Source organism: Humulus lupulus, chromosome 4 (genome assembly GCF_963169125.1).
Source record: "Humulus lupulus chromosome 4, drHumLupu1.1, whole genome shotgun sequence".
In the NCBI taxonomy this organism is placed as follows: Eukaryota; Viridiplantae; Streptophyta; class Magnoliopsida; order Rosales; family Cannabaceae; genus Humulus; species Humulus lupulus.
Genome location: NC_084796.1, coordinates 83,370,343 through 83,386,410, shown reverse-complemented (window position 1 = coordinate 83,386,410; position 16,068 = coordinate 83,370,343).

Here is a 16,068-nt window from a genome sequence, read left to right as displayed (position 1 = left end):
CTTTTAAATGAATTCATTTATTTGAGTTGGAGAAAATAAAATTGGTATGTCAAAAATAGTTTTCTGATTTATTGAATTTTAAAAGGTGATGATAATGATGATCATCAATTTCAATTTTGAATTTTGAATTTTGAATTTAAAATTTAAATTTTGAAATATGGTTGTCATCTTTTACTTAAAAAGATAAATACCGTATTTTGTGCGAGATTGATTTTGGTTAAATAAATAAAGGAAAGGAAAAATTCAATATCTCTGAAAAGGATATAGCAGTTCACACATGACATAGTCCAAGGACTGTGCCATGTGTGTATTAGTACACTAATATTGTATCACTGTTGTTTTTATTTTTTTTATTTAATTATTTAATAATTTGAAAATATTTTTTTCAAATTTGAAAAGTTAGATATTTACCTAAATCAATTCCTATCATCATTATGATATTATTATTATATTACTATTATTAGGAATAATAAGATAATATTATAGTCTCCATATATATGTGTTGACGCGGTTCTTCGGCAACAGGTAATTAAGAGAAGAAGAGAAAGAGATTAGTACTTAAAAATAGAACCGCCGCAGATATGAAATCGTTGTGAGAAGAACTAGGTGACCCTAAACACGTTTTTAAGTGGTTCGAAGGTTAAAATCCTTCTACTCCACTAGTCAATGTTATTGATCTTTTCTGGGTAATTGGTTTACAAAATATATAGTTCTTACAAGACTATTTTTTCCAACCCCTATCAATTCCCAGGGTCCCCATATTTATAGGAGAAGGCACCTGGAAATTGGTAGGGAGGTCATCCCGTGACCTTACCATTTGTCATATCAAGTCTGTGATATTCATGATTACTTCCTAAACCTGACACATAAGTGTGGTCTAATCAGTATGGAAGGAGATAATGGGCCGCACGGCCCAACCCGTCCGTGGGTGTCTGAATACGCATGTTCCTGTGGCGTGTCCGAGAAGTCAGGGGGATATCGGACACGTGATGGCAGGATTATGCACGTTTATCTTGCGTGTTGACTTCCCATAGGGTTAGAGCTTCCTGAGTAGCTCGCTACCGGAGCAATCCATAACCCGAGCTGATCCGTCAGTGGTCGTCGGATGTTCTTCCCAGCTCCTGGAACAACAGGACGGAGCAGGACGCTCCATCCCCTCGAGCTAGAAAGGGCCCGTCCTGAAGATAAAGCCTCTGGCCTGTGGGAGCCTCGGGCTAAATCATGTTTAGTCCGAGGATAGTCCTGCTAAATAGCCCATGGGAAATCCAGGGCGTACATCTGCCCCCCAAGCTCTTGCTCGTGGTCCATGACGTCAGACATGGGAGACCACAGTAGGAGCTTTTAGACTTCTCCCACAACCCTTCGCATTCCATGCTTTTCGCATGCGTCTGATACGTGGAACGCCGTGGGTGGCGACGGTACACTCTACGAGAACCGCATTAAATGGCCTAGCCTACTGTCCAGCCGTCGTTTCACATTTCGAGTGGAGGGTCTCCCAGGAGCCTTTTACACGTGATCCCCCCTTGTATAAAAGGGGGTGGTCATCCCACGCACGGACCACCTTACCATTCAGAACCTCTCAAATTTCCTTCTTTTCTCTCTGACCTTCCGAAGAGGAAAACCCTCATTTCCATTGCTCTCATCTTCTCCGTTCACGAAGCTTAAGCGTGCGAGTTCCTTCAAGGCCTTGGAGACTACTGTGCCAATGAAGCTCCTACCAGCGCAGCAACCTCGCTCACCATCCAACCCTATACTATAAGTCTTCTATCCCTGTTTATTTTTGAAAGCATGCCACTGTAGCCTAGGTAAATTTTTTTACTGTAGCCACATGCAGAGGTTTTCTGGGTTGCGCGGATATGGAGGGTGATGGCCCTTCTTTGATTAGGGCATACTTGCCATGGGACATCGCCTTAGAACATGGGTTCCCTGATTCTCTCTTAGGAACAATTTCTGGGTAGGATCCGTAGGAACTTTGGGTGCAAAAACCGGGTAGCTTAGGGAATACGCCTTAAAAGCGGTTTTGCCACGCCTTGCCTGTTGAAACTTTCCCCCTAAGGCAAATTTTTTTTTTTCTTTCTTACTCTGAGCCATCTGACACACGAATTATGAGTAATCTGGGATCTGTTGAGGGCATAGGCGCGTGTTCCTTGGAACGCGTGGCACCACTCTCCACGGGCTGGGCTTACCCCAGCTCGTGTACTTAATACTTGCCTCACTCTCCTGCTTGGGTCGCCTTTTATAAAGTGATTTCTTTTGTTCGATAGGCGACCAGATGGCTCCAAAGAGAAATCTGCCACAGAAGAATGTGGGAAGTTCGGCCTCCCAGAAGGATAAAGGAAAGGCGGTGGTGACCAGCTCGCCAATTCCTCACTTTGGACCGGCGGTGGAGAAGCAGGCCAAGGTGGCTCCTGACGCATTTTTCGAGGCGGAGAGAATCGTCTCGAAGATAACCAGCCAGGCAAAGATCACCAAAATATTCCTTAATCACAACATTCCTCTGGGGAAGACCTCCGTGATCGCCCGACCTGCTGCGGATGGGGAGAGGAGCTGCACGCCGTTCGACGAGTCGTTCGCGGCCTGGAGTGGGGAACACTTCAAGGCAGGGGCCTTCCTCTCCCTGGATCAGTATTTTGCTGATTTTCTGAACTACGTGGGGTTGGCCCCATTTCAGCTCCCCCCCAATTCCTACCGTCTGCTGGCGGGACTGAGGTATTTGTTCCAAAAGCATGAGTGGGAGGTCCCCACTCCTGCTGATATCTTGTATTTCTTCTGCCTCAAAGCCAGCCCGGACCAGCGGGGGCGAGGCGACGGGTTCTATTACTTAACCCGCTTCCCTAACACAGCAGCAGTGATCGAGCTGCCGAGCCATCCAAACGACTTCAAAGACCAGTTTTTTATGTCTACTGGGTTCCGGAACTGCGATCATCATTATTTCAACCGCCCTCGTAAGTAATCCTCCATTTAGCTCGCCTTTTAACGGTTATCTTATTTTAGCTCGTCCCTTATTCCAATTCTGATTTCAACCAACCTTGCAGCCATCTACTCGAGGACCGAAAAGTCCGTGACCCTCGGGGGTCAATACGACACACTGGCGAACCTGCCTCCCAGTGAGAAAGACTACCGCGTGCTCGTGACGGACGAGACGATGGTATTCTGCAAGCTGATTTTCCCAAATCAGACTTTGAATTTGAAAAGGCCCCGGGGGCCTCCCCCAGCCCGCGACAACAGGCCGATCGTCGCGGAGGAGGTCGCAGATGACGAAGGCGAGGAAGAAGGTGAGGAAGTTCCTCTGGTGAGGAACAGGAAGAGGATCTTGGAGGTCGCCCAGGGGATGATCGAGGAGAGGGCCCAATCCGGAGCAGCCGCGGGTCCTTCCGGTCAAGGTAACTTTTACTTATTTAAGAACGTAGATAGGGCCACTGCAGACCCCCGGCTGGTTAGGTTCAACCCTAGGCAGCTCGTCCATCGTCACCCAAGGAATCCGGACCTGGACACGCTTCTGCTCCACTGCGTTGACCAGCTCGTGCTGGACAACCAAGAGAGTCGGCCCAAGGGTACCGTAGTAGTAGATAATACCCTAGCCTTTAGGTCGGCCATTTTTGAGGAGTACGGGACCAATTTACGCACGTGGCCTGCGCTTCAGAGGGGCGTCTACGCTCCGGGGATTAGGCAGTACGTAGAAGAGTCCAGCCCCGATTCAGAACCGGACCTAGAACCTTCGCCAGTTCGTGAGATAATCGCCCTAGGCTCTTCCAGCTCGGGGGGTAGGGCTCCCCTAGTATTTGCTTTCTTATTGCCTTTATTTCTGTATGATTGCTAATAACCGTGTTTTTTGCTCTTTGGCAGAGGAGATGTCTCAGCCCGGGAATAGTCTGCGGGGCGTTGTGTTTGGTGGGAATCCCCCAGCGGGGCCGAGGTTAAAGAGGCTTCGCGAGTCCAAGAGCTCGACCGGGGTCTCCACCAAATCCCCAGTTACGGAGAAGGAGAGAGACCCGTCATCCCAGGTCGCGGGGGCGAACCTCCCTGTCGCCAGGACAGGACTCATGCATCCGCCACCCCAACGATCTCCACTGGCCGCCCAGGACGGGGTAATAGAGGTCGGGAATCTGGCCGCGGCAGCCCCGGACGTGCGTATCCCGGTCGACCCCCGGGCTCTGGAGAAGATGCCCGAAGCATTCCGGGGTACGGTGTACGAGTCGGCCAGCTACGCCGTCAGCCACTATTACAATATCAGGGAGAAGGAGCTCCGGGCCATCGAAGCAACGAGCCCGGTCCGAGTTATAGAGTCCGCTATGGACATGACTTTAACGGTAAAGTGCCCCCTTCTTCTAAGGCTTTGACACTCACACGCCGCCTTTCTCCTTCCAGTTTGCTAATTTATCACTCTTTTCTTGCAGGGCATGGCTGCCGCCTATAGAGGCATCGTTAGGACCAAGGCCCAACTCGAGGATTTGGAAGCAGATCGCCAGACTGCCCTCCAGGAGTCTCAGGAGGCGAGAGACGCCCTGGCGGCCTCAAAAGCCGAGTTAGAGAAGGTCCGCTCGGAGAACCAAGAGCTTAAACGCTCCCTGGCCGCATCCAAGCTAGAGAAGCTTCGCTCCGAGAACCTAGAGCTTAAAAAGTCCCTGGCCGCATCGCGGGCAGACCTTGAGGTGGTGAAGGCCGAAGTCCAGACCTCCCAGACCGCCCTGAAAGACGAGCGGGTCGTGTCGGAGAAGTCCTTACAGGACCTATTCTATCACTGCTGGTCCCACAATCCGGACGCGGACTTCTCCTTCATGCCGCCGGACCTCTGGGCATTCCTGTTGCCGCGGCTTCAAGCCTGCCTGAATAAGGAGGCTCCTCCATCGGAGACTGGAGAGGCCTCTGCCGCGGCGGAGCAGGGTGAGACCGCGACCTCCACAGGGCCAGCTGATGGGGCTTAGGATGCTTCTTGTTTTCGTATTTTGAACACTCCCTTTTTTTTTTATTGTAATTCTCTTTTTTATGTGAGGCGTTTCCGCCTCGAGACAATTTGCTCAACCAGTTTTACATATATATTTTCATGCATTTGGTCATAATTTATCTCTTTATTTTTATGAACGTAGTTCGAGTTAACTTTATCCGTATCCCGGGCTCTTTAAATAAGATCCGCGTTCAACAAATTTCTAGTTCACTCCTAAGTTTTCTGACCTGGTTAAGACCAGGAACTTATTTTGAAAAAAAACTTAGTTCGCGTCAACTTTTATCCGTATCCCGGGCTCTTTAAAGAAGAACCTCGGTCAACAAATTTTAGCTAACTTCTAAGTTTTATGACCTGGTTAAGACCAGGAGCTTATTTTGAAAAAACTCAGATCGCGTCAACTTTTATCCGTATCCCGGGCTCTTTAAAGAAGAACCTCGGTCAACAAATTTTAGCTAACTTCTAAGTTTTATGACCTGGTTAAGACCAGGAGCTTATTTTGAAAAAACTCAGATCGCGTCAACTTTTATCCGTATCCCGGGCTCTTTAAAGAAGAACCTCGGTCAACAAATTTTAGCTAACTTCTAAGTTTTATGACCTGGTTAAGACCAGGAGCTTATTTTGAAAAAACTCAGATCGCGTCAACTTTTATCCGTATCCCGGACTCTTTAAAGAAGAACCTCGGTCAACAAATTTTAGCTAACTTCTAAGTTTTATGACCTGGTTAAGACCAGAAGCTTATTTTGAAAAAACTCAGATCGTGTCAACTTTTATCCGTATCCCGGGCTCTTTAAAGAAGAACCTCGGTCAACAAATTTTAGCTAACTTCTAAGTTTTATGACCTGGTTAAGACCAGGATAGGACTTAGTTTGTGATAACTCTTATCCATAGATAAAAATTAACACCTAAGTCGTTAAGGAGACCTGGATATATCCGGGTACCATATGCCCCCCAAGTAACTGGGAAAGGGTCTTTCGTTGTTACTTTAAAATTACCCTTGCAAATAATGAGAAACATTTGATTTTTATTTATACATGGGAGGTGACCTTCTAGGTCTTACACATGTTTATTGATAATATTTCTTTAGGTGGATTGCATTCCAAGTCCGCGGGACCGCCCCTCCACCAAGTCGAGCTAATTTATACGTCCCTTCTTTGATGACTTCGATGACCTGGTATGGTCCTTCCCAGCTTGGTCCCAAAACCCCATCTTTGGGATCTTTCCCGGCCAGGAAAACTCTCCTCAAGACCAAATCGCCGACGCTAAAGGCACGTCTTTTGACCTTAGTGTTGAAGTAGCGAGTGATTTTCTGTTGATAATGGGCGAGCTGGAGTTGTGTATCCTCTCGCCTCTCATCCATCAAGTCTAAGGAGTGGCATAGGAGCTCGTGGTTCTTGTTCTGTTCGTAGGACCGGACCCTGTGCGATAGGACCTTTACCTCCACGGGGAGGACCGCTTCACTTCCAAAGGTTAGGGAGAAAGGAGTGTGACCCGTGGGAGTCCGATGTGAGGTCCTATAGGCCCACAGAACTTGGGGGAGCTGTTCTGGCCAGATCCCCTTTGCCTCATCTAGCCTCTTCTTGAGGCTTGCCTTCAGAGTTTTATTGACAGCTTCGACCTGGCCGTTCGCCTGGGGATAGGCCACGGATGAGAAACTTTTCACAATTTCGTTCTTTTCGCAAAATTCGGTGAACAGGTCGCTGTCAAATTGAGTGCCATTGTCGGAAACGATCTTTTTGGGTAGGCCGAATCGACAAACGATGCTTTTAACCACGAAGTCTAGCACCTTTTTCGATGTTATTGTCGCCAACGGCTCTGCTTCGGCCCACTTTGTGAAGTAGTCAATGGCTACCACGGCGTAACGGACCCCGCCCTTTCCGATGGGCAGGGCGCCTATTAGATCTATGCCCCAAATGGCAAAGGGCCAGGGAGACGATATCATTTTTAGCTCGACCGGGGGGGCTCGTGCAACCGCGGCGAACCGCTGACATTTGTCGCACTTTTTTACGTATGAGATCGAGTCTTTGGACAGAGTCGGCCAGTAAAAACCCTGCCGAAGGATCTTCAAGGCCAGGCTTTGCCCCCCAGTGTGATCTCCGCAGAATCCGTCATGAACTTTCTGCAGGATGGCCTTCGCCTCACTTGGAAGAACACACCGGAGGAGAGGTAACGAATGCCCACGTCGGTACAACACCCCCTCGACTAGCGTATATCTCGGAGCTTGATAAAGGACTCGCCGTACGTCGTTGCGCCCTTCGGGTAACTTGCCCTCGACGAGGTACTCAACAATGGGGGTCATCCAGGTCGGCCTAATGTCAATCATCTCAATATCTGCTCGATCTCCGTCTATGCTTGGTTTGTCCAAGAACTCAATTGGCACCAACCCCAGGGTTTCTGCCTCCCCCGAGGTGGCGAGCTTGGCGAGAGCATCCGCATTGGCGTTCTGCTCCCGAGGTATCTGCTCGATCGACCCTTGCCCAAACGTAGACAATTCGGATTTTACCTTAGCCAAATAAGAGGCCATCTTGGGACCCTGCGCCTGATACTCGCCTAAGACCTGATTCACCACGAGCTGGGAGTCGCTGAAGCACTGGACAGAGCTTGCCTTTAGCTCGCTAGCTATCCTAAGTCCGGCTAACAAGGCCTCGTACTCTGCCTCGTTGTTGGACGCCTTGAACCCGAACCTCAGCGCCGAATGGAATCTATGTCCTTCTGGGGATATCAGAATGATTCCGGCCCCGGAGCCGTTCTCGTTAGATGAGCCATCAACGAAGATCCTCCACGATGAGCCTGAGGATGTGAGCTGCTGTGAATCTTCCGATGGGATCTTACGGAATCCCGCGCATTCTGCCACGAAGTCGGCCAAGGCTTGACTTTTTATGGTAGTTCGGGGAGTATAGAAAATCTCGAACTGACTGAGTTCGACCGCCCACTTTAGCAAGCGTCCCGAGGCTTCAGGCTTTTGCAAAACCTGCCTTAGAGGTTGATCGGTCATGACGTGTACAGAGTGGGACTGGAAGTATGGCCTGAGTTTTCGCGAGGCCGTGATTAGGCAGAACGCCAGCTTTTCCATCAACGGGTACCTTGACTCAGCTCCGAGGAGTCTCTTGCTGATGTAATAAACCAGTTTCTGAGCCTGGTCCTCTTCTCGCACCAGAACGGCACTAGCTGCGTCCTCAGTCACGGCCATGTAAAGGAAAAGAGGTTCTCCTACCCTGGGCTTTGATAGCACAGGTGGCTCAGCTAGGTGCGTTTTTAGGTCGAGGAATGCGCCCTCGCACTCTACTGTCCATTCGAACTTCTTGTTTCCGCGGAGCAGGTTGTAGAAAGGCAGGCACTTGTCGGTCGATTTGGAAATGAACCGGTTCAGTGCCGCCACCCTTCCTGTGAGGCCTTGGACATCTTTCCGCGACCTGGGGGATGGAAGCTCGAGCAGTGACCTGATCTTGTCAGGATTTGCCTCGATTCCTCGGGTATTGACTATGAAACCCAGGAACTTCCCCGATGCGACACCGAAAGTGCATTTCTGAGGATTGAGCCTCATGCCATATTCTCGCAGTATGTTAAAACATTCTTCCAGGTCGGCAACGTGGTTGGTGGCAGTCTTTGACTTGACAAGCATATCATCGACGTACACTTCCATGTTCTTCCCGATCTGATCCGCGAACATTCTATTTACCAGCCTTTGGTAGGTTGCCCCGGCATTCTTAAGACCGAACGGCATGACCTTATAACAATAGACATTAGTCGGGGTCATAAAGCTGGTATGATCCTGGTCTGCTGGATTCATCGCGATCTGATTGTAGCCCGAGTATGCATCCATGAAGGACATGAGCTCGTGCCCCGCCGTGGCATCCACCAGTTGATCGATCCTCGGCAACGGAAAGCAATCCTTGGGGCAGGCTTTATTCAGGTCGGAAAAATCAATACAGGTCCGCCACTTGCCATTGGGCTTTGGAACTAACACGGGATTGGCAACCCAAATGGGAAATCTGGCTTCGCGGATAAAGCCACATTTTTTGAGCCGGGCCACTTCTTCTTCAAGGGCCTCGGCTCGGGTTGTCCCTAAACGCCTCTGCTTTTGAGACTTTGCAGGGACGCTTTTGTCTAGGTGGAGCGTGTGCATGATTACGCTCGGACTGATCCCTATCATGTCTTCATGCGACCATGCGAATACGTCTAGGTTCTTTTTCAGAAACGCGGTCAGATCCGCCTTTCTTCTATCGCAGAGGTTCTTTCCGAGCTTCACCGTCTGTGAAGGATTTTGTTCATCGATGCCTACCTCCTCGAGATCTTCAATAGCTTGGAGCTCGGACCTGTCCTCGCCTACTCGGGGGTCAATGTCCTCGCTTAAGGCGAGCTTTTCGTCTTTGGAAACCCGAGGATTTTCAATCTCAGGGGCCGCCTTGGGTCCCTGCGATTCCTCTTCATCCTGAATGGCCATCGCCACCTGCCCGGGTTTAGATTTTCCCTTCATGGAAATGCTGTAGCATTCCCTGGCAGCGAGCTGATCGCCCTTGATAGTGCAGACCCCTGTCGAAGTAGGGAACTTCATGGCGAGGTGCTGGACGGATGTGATAGCTTCGAAAGCAACGAGCGTTGGTCGGCCCAAAATTGCATTGTAGGCAGCGGAGCAGTCAATGACTACGAATTCGAGCAGTTTGGACACTGTTCGGGACTCGTCGCCTAGGGTGATCACCAGCTCGATCGTTCCTATCGCTGTTGACCCTTCGCCTGAAAAACCATATAGCATCATCGAGGTTGCCTTTAGCTCGGAGACGGTCAGACCCATTTTTTCTAAGGTTGAACGGAATAGGAGATTCACCGAGCTCCCATTGTCCACTAACACCCTCCTTACTCTCCGGTTGGCGAGCTGGACTGCTACGACCAAGGGATCGTTATGAGGGAATTGGACATGGCCCGCGTCCTCCTCCGTGAAAGTGACTGGTTGTTTCTCTAATCTTTGTTGTTTTGATTGACGCTGTTCCGGGACGAACTCCCCTCCATTGTGGGCCTTCAACTCATTTATGTACCTCTTCTGGGCGCCTCTGCTCGTGCCAGCCATGTGTGGCCCTCCAGAGATGGTGGAAATCTCTCCCTCGACCACAGGGGGAGGGACGTCCTGATCTACTCGAGGTCCAGGTTGACTGGCTGGGATCTCCGGAGCGGGTCGACCTGTGGGGACCCTGTTCCGCGAGTATTGCGCCAATGGACCTGCTCGGATGAGAGTCTCGATTTCATCTTTGAGGTGCCTGCAGTCGTCGGTATTGTGCCCGACGTCGTTATGAAAACGGCAGAATTTGGAAGCGTCTCTCTTTCCCTTAGGGTGCTTTATTGGCTCCGGTCTTCTCCAGGGGACTCGCGTAGCGTTGGCCAGGAAAATATTCTCTCTGGTTTGGGTGAGATCAGTATACGCTGTGAACACGGGCTTGAATTTATCCACGGACTTATTCTTCTTTTGACCGTGCTGGACGTTTTCACCATTTCCTTTTCTTTTGCCGCCACCGGGCTGGTTGCTCTGCGTGACGTCGGGAGTCGCTACTACGATCTCTGTTCCCGCCCCAGCAGGCTTCTCGAGGGCCTGGCTGGTCCCCGCGGCTGAAGCTTCAGCTTTCTCCAAGTTTATCCATTCTTGGGCTCTGTTAAGGAATTCACTAACTGAGCTGACCCCCCTCCTTTGAATATCCTTCCACAGATCTCCGCCTACTAGGATCCCGGTCCTCATAGCCATGAGTTTGGAGCTGTCATCGGCGTCTCTGGCTCGAGCAGCGACATTTGCAAATCTGCTCAAGTAGGCTTTTAGCGTTTCTCCAGGTTGCTGTCTCACATTAGCTAGGGAGTCGGCCTGGACCCTGGCGGCCTGAGAGGCGCGGAATGCCCTCTTGAAGTCAGCCGAAAAGGTCTTCCAGGAGCTGATTGACTGCCTTTTACTTTGTTTGAACCACTGCCTGGCAGGTCCAGTTAGGGTGGAAGGAAAGATCAAGCAACGAAGCTCTGGCCCGATGTTATGAGCCATCATTAGGGTGTTGAACATCCCTAAGTGGTCAGATGGGTCTCCATCCCCGTTGAACTTTGACAAGTGAGGCATACGAAAGCCAGAAGGGTATGCCGTTGCTGCTATGTTGGGGGCGAAGAGCTCCATCTCATCCCCTGAATCATATTCGTCTTTTTCTTTCTCTGACAGGAGCTTCTTCATCAGCTCCTCCATTTGAGTTAAGCGCTCTAGGGTTTTGTCCTGAGATCCTGGGTTATTCCGGGGCTGTTCAATAGCTCCGGACCCGTTGTACATATTAGGCAGGTTATTGCCCCTCCTATCTGGAGATAGGTCATTTGGGGCATTCCCGCCATTACGTACTTCGGATCGGACCCCAACTGAGCGTGCCTGGCTACCATCCCTAACTCGATCCTCTCTGTGAGAGTTGAGGCGATCTCGAAGGTCGCCTCCCTGGGTATTATGGTGACTTTGTGCTGAACTCAGTCGCTGTCGCAGGTCTCCTCCCGAAAGATCACTCCGTGCACTACCGGTCCAGTGACTCCTGCTGGACAGGCTCGACGTGCGTCTTTGGCGGCTCCGACCTGATCCTTCCCCCGGCACCCTGCTGCGCCGGGAAGGCCCGGCCGATGGCGGGTCTCTCCTACTATTTATGTAGGTCGGGATATCTCGGACGGGCTGAGGAGACGGGTATCTGATGGGAGAAGGAGGATGCCTGACCGGAGAGGCGATCCTAGTGCCGTCTGGACGGACTAAATTTGGTGGGGGCCTCTCGGCCCTGCCAGCTTGATGGTTTCGCGCTGGGCGATCTGGACGAGGAACTGGACACTCGTCGGGGACGGGCTGACGTCTCCGGATCTCCTCGGCCGTCCTTTGGGAATTTCCCCTATCTCTTCCGGGTGTCCTCGAGGAAGGCTGAGAGCTAGGGGTTGATGTCCTAACCGAACGGCTGTATCGCTGCGGTTCGGTCTGAGGCATTTCCCTGAAGTTCGCCTCTTGATGGCGTGATGAACGGGTGGAGTTGGCTGCAGGGAGTCTACCCGAACGGCTATACCTGGATCGATTACTCCGGCGAGACTTAGGAGCCTCGCCTTGCCTCTCTCCAACGTTACCGTTGGTTGTGAGAGGGGGTAGTCGACTCAGAATATCCTGGATTTGCTGACCAGCTGCTGCTAGCTGGCTCCTCAGTTGAGCATTCTCCATCTCCACCGCAGTATAATAACCTGGATTCGGATTAGGTGGCCGGGGCGTCCAACTACCAGTGTCGTCTTGGCCGGCCGGCTGCTTTCCTGGCCTTTGCTGGACTTCAGGAACTTGCTCCTCGGGGAGGGCAACATGGCGGGCCTCCTGCCCATCATGCTGTTCTGTCTCGTTGCCATGTTTGGATCGAGTGGTCACCATAGTTGTATGTTTGTGGTAGTACTAATTGGACTTGCTCTCAATGAAAGCACCAAACTGTTGACGCGGTTCTTCGGCAACAGGTAATTAAGAGAAGAAGAGAAAGAGATTAGTACTTAAAAGTAGAACCGCCGCAGATATGAAATCTTTGTGAGAAGAACTAGGTGACCCTAAACACGTTTTTAAGTGGTTCGAAGGTTAAAATCCTTCTACTCCACTAGTCAATGTTATTGATCTTTTCTGGGTAATTGGTTTACAAAATATATAGTTCTTACAAGACTATTTTTTCCAACCCCTATCAATTCCCAGGGTCCCCATATTTATAGGAGAAGGCACCTGGAAATTGGTAGGGAGGTCATCCCGTGACCTTACCATTTGTCATATCAAGTCTATGATATTCATGATTACTTCCTAAACCTGACACATAAGTGTGGTCTAATCAGTATGGAAGGAGATAATGGGCCGCACGGCCCAACCCGTCCGTGGGTGTCTGAATACGCATGTTCCTGCGGCGTGTCCGAGAAGTCAGGGGGATATCGGACACGTGATGGCAGGATTATGCACGTTTATCTTGCGTGTTGACTTCCCATAGGGTCAGAGCTTCCTGAGAAGCTCGCTACCGGAGCAATCCATAACCCGAGCTGATCCGTCAGTGGTCGTCGGATGTTCTTCCCAGCTCCTGGAACAACAGGACGGAGCAGGACGCTCCATCCCCTCGAGCTAGAAAGGGCCCGTCCTGAAGATAAAGCCTCTGGCCTGTGGGAGCCTCGGGCTAAATCATGTTTAGTCCGAGGATAGTCCTGCTAAACAGCCCGTGGGAAATCCAGGGCGTACAATATGATATAGAATAATAAGAACAAAAACACACACAACACAATACACAATTAAGAATAGTTCTCATAATTTTTTCTCACAAAAAGTCTTTCTTCTTCTTCTTTATTCTAACCATTCTCATACCATTATCCAATTTCTCATGTCTTGAGAAATACTTGTGATTCCTCAAATTTCAAACTCATGTGTTCTATGTGCTCACACACATCTTGAGGTGTAGAGAAATCTCAAGAAGATCGTGGTTTGAGTGCTCAAAGCGTATAGGAAGATCAATAAATATACGAAACGACTCAAGGATACTTAATAGGCTTCAAGAGGTAAATGCTTATGTTCGTTAATATTCATATGTTTATGTATTTATATATATGTTGCATAATTAATAATATTGTATATTAATGTTTATGTCTGGATGTTTTCTAATTCATATAAATTATTTATATGAATGATGAATTTTTTATTGTTGTACACAATGGGCCCACCATGCCTATTCCCATGCGTTCTCTTAATCTTTTTCCAATAATTGGTACCAGAGCACGTAATTAATGTATACATATTATTAATTGTTGTGTGGGATTATATGCATTTTTTTATTATATGTTATATATGTTTGAATGGATGAATGTTTATTTTCATATTGATAGATTTTTAAGGGTTGTTTATCATGTTGCTTTTGGGTTTAAGAATTGTTCTTAAAAATTCTTGATGAAATATGTAAGCCAATTTTGGGGCATAGGAATTTTATAATTTATTTTTATATTATGGTAAACAATTATGTTGTGGCCCAAGCCCAAGCATAGTCCCATGATGTTGTCTGTGCGAACCTGTGTCTGCATGCCTTCTTCGCTCCTGTGCACAAGTCTCGCGCCTTCCTGCATTGCAGCCCGCTCCCCTACGACACCCGCGCCGCAGCCCCTGCCGCGCCTAGCCAAGCCAACATGCGCCCCAGCCGCGCCCAGCCTGCCTAACCATGTCCAGTGCGGACCACCCTCCATCCGTCGCACCCTTGGTATACAAACCCTAGTGTGTTGTTACCATAATTATTTTAATTATTGATTTAATTAAAAATTAGAAATTGAATTAAAATGGTTTTAATTTGGAAATTTCTTTAATTGAAATAATATTGATTATTTTCCTTAATTTAAAATATTTTAATTATTATCTTCAATAATTAAAATTGTTTTAATAAAAATATCTAAAGTTAAAATTATCTGAATTTCAATTTATTAAAATTAAATTGTTTAATTTTATATTTGAATTAAATTACCCAAATTCAAATTAGGACTTAGAAACTTTTGGGTGTCAAAACCCCAAGTTTAATTATTTTAATAGTTTGTTTAAAATAATTAAAAAATTGTATAATTCAAAATGGAAATGGAAAAAGGGTGGCATTGGCTCAACAAGACTACATCTCAAGGTTCAAGATCAAGGTGCTCTTTATCAGGCCTAAGTTAGTCTAGGTTGCATTTTCATGTATTTTTTACATGTGTTGTAATTTTTCTAGAAATACCTAAAAGTTACCTTACCCTCTTTTATTTACATATTATAAATGTTTGAATGTTATTAAAATGTTTAATATTTTTTCATGCATTATAACATGTCATTCTAATACCCACACAGTATGCATTACATTCGTGTAGAAACATGCTATTAAGAATGTCCTCTAATTTTTGTTATATGCTTGTATATGATAATTCATATAATAATAAATTTAGTCATAATTAGTTAAGATGGTAAATAAAAATTAAAGTTGTTTAATTTGTTATTTTAATGAACTCTTTTTTATTAAAAGAAAAATGATATTATCTTAATTAAAGCAAAATTAGAATTAGAATTAAGGGCACATTTTTGTTTTGTTTTGTTTAATTGGATTAGTAATTATTAGAATATCATTTGGTAAAAATAAATAAATTTATTTTTACAACTATATTAAAATATATTGATTTTGTGAAAAACACACTTTTCAAAAGTAGTGAATGCGAGAGGAAGTTATGACAATAAGTGTCATGGTCTCCATTACTGGTTGAACATCAAGAGGCATAGGAAGGGCCTTGTGTCGCCTCCGTTTGCAGCCTCCCTAAGGAAATGCTTTTGAATATGTTTATTTTATCTCAAGGTTGACTTCTCTTATGAGAATATAATTAATGATGTATTTCAAGTTTGACTGACCCTAAGGCACACTATTGAGTTAAGTCATTGGTTGAAAGTAATGGGTTACTCTCCGAAGGTGTATCTAGGCTTTCGAGCACGACTAGTGCATCCTGACCAAGCTAGCGGTAGTTCTTATGTCAAAAGAGAAAAAAATGTTCTTAAGTTTTTACTTATGAAATGGAGAGTTGCCTCAAAATTAATTTGGAATTAGTCTGACCTACCCAAAGGCGGTGCATTAATTTTCAAATTAATTTATTGTGGATTAGTATATATTTTTATGTGTTTTTATATTTTTCCTTCATGAATCATGTTTACTTTTTCAAATAAAATCTTATCTTTATTATATTTTTTAATTCATTATAATTATTTATTTATTTCTAGCAACAGTGGTTAATTCTCTTAATCCTGATCAAGAACTAGTAAATCCTTGTAATGGCTACCTAAGTACTTTTCATTTAGACTTAAACAATCTTGATGTTCGGTACAGAAACATACACATAGTTCTGAGTGAACTAAAAGTGTATGATGCAATCATTGATGTGCCTGTAGATGAGCCATCAACTTTATCTGATTATGATAATCATAAAAAATATGCGAATTGGATGAGATCTGATTATTTGGCTCGTCATTGCATACTAAAGACTATGCTTGACGATATTAAATTGAGATATGTGATCATTAGATCTACATATGAGATATGAAAAATGATCAAAAGAGATTTTTTTGATCACTTCAGAAGTTTCAAAGAAGAAATGGT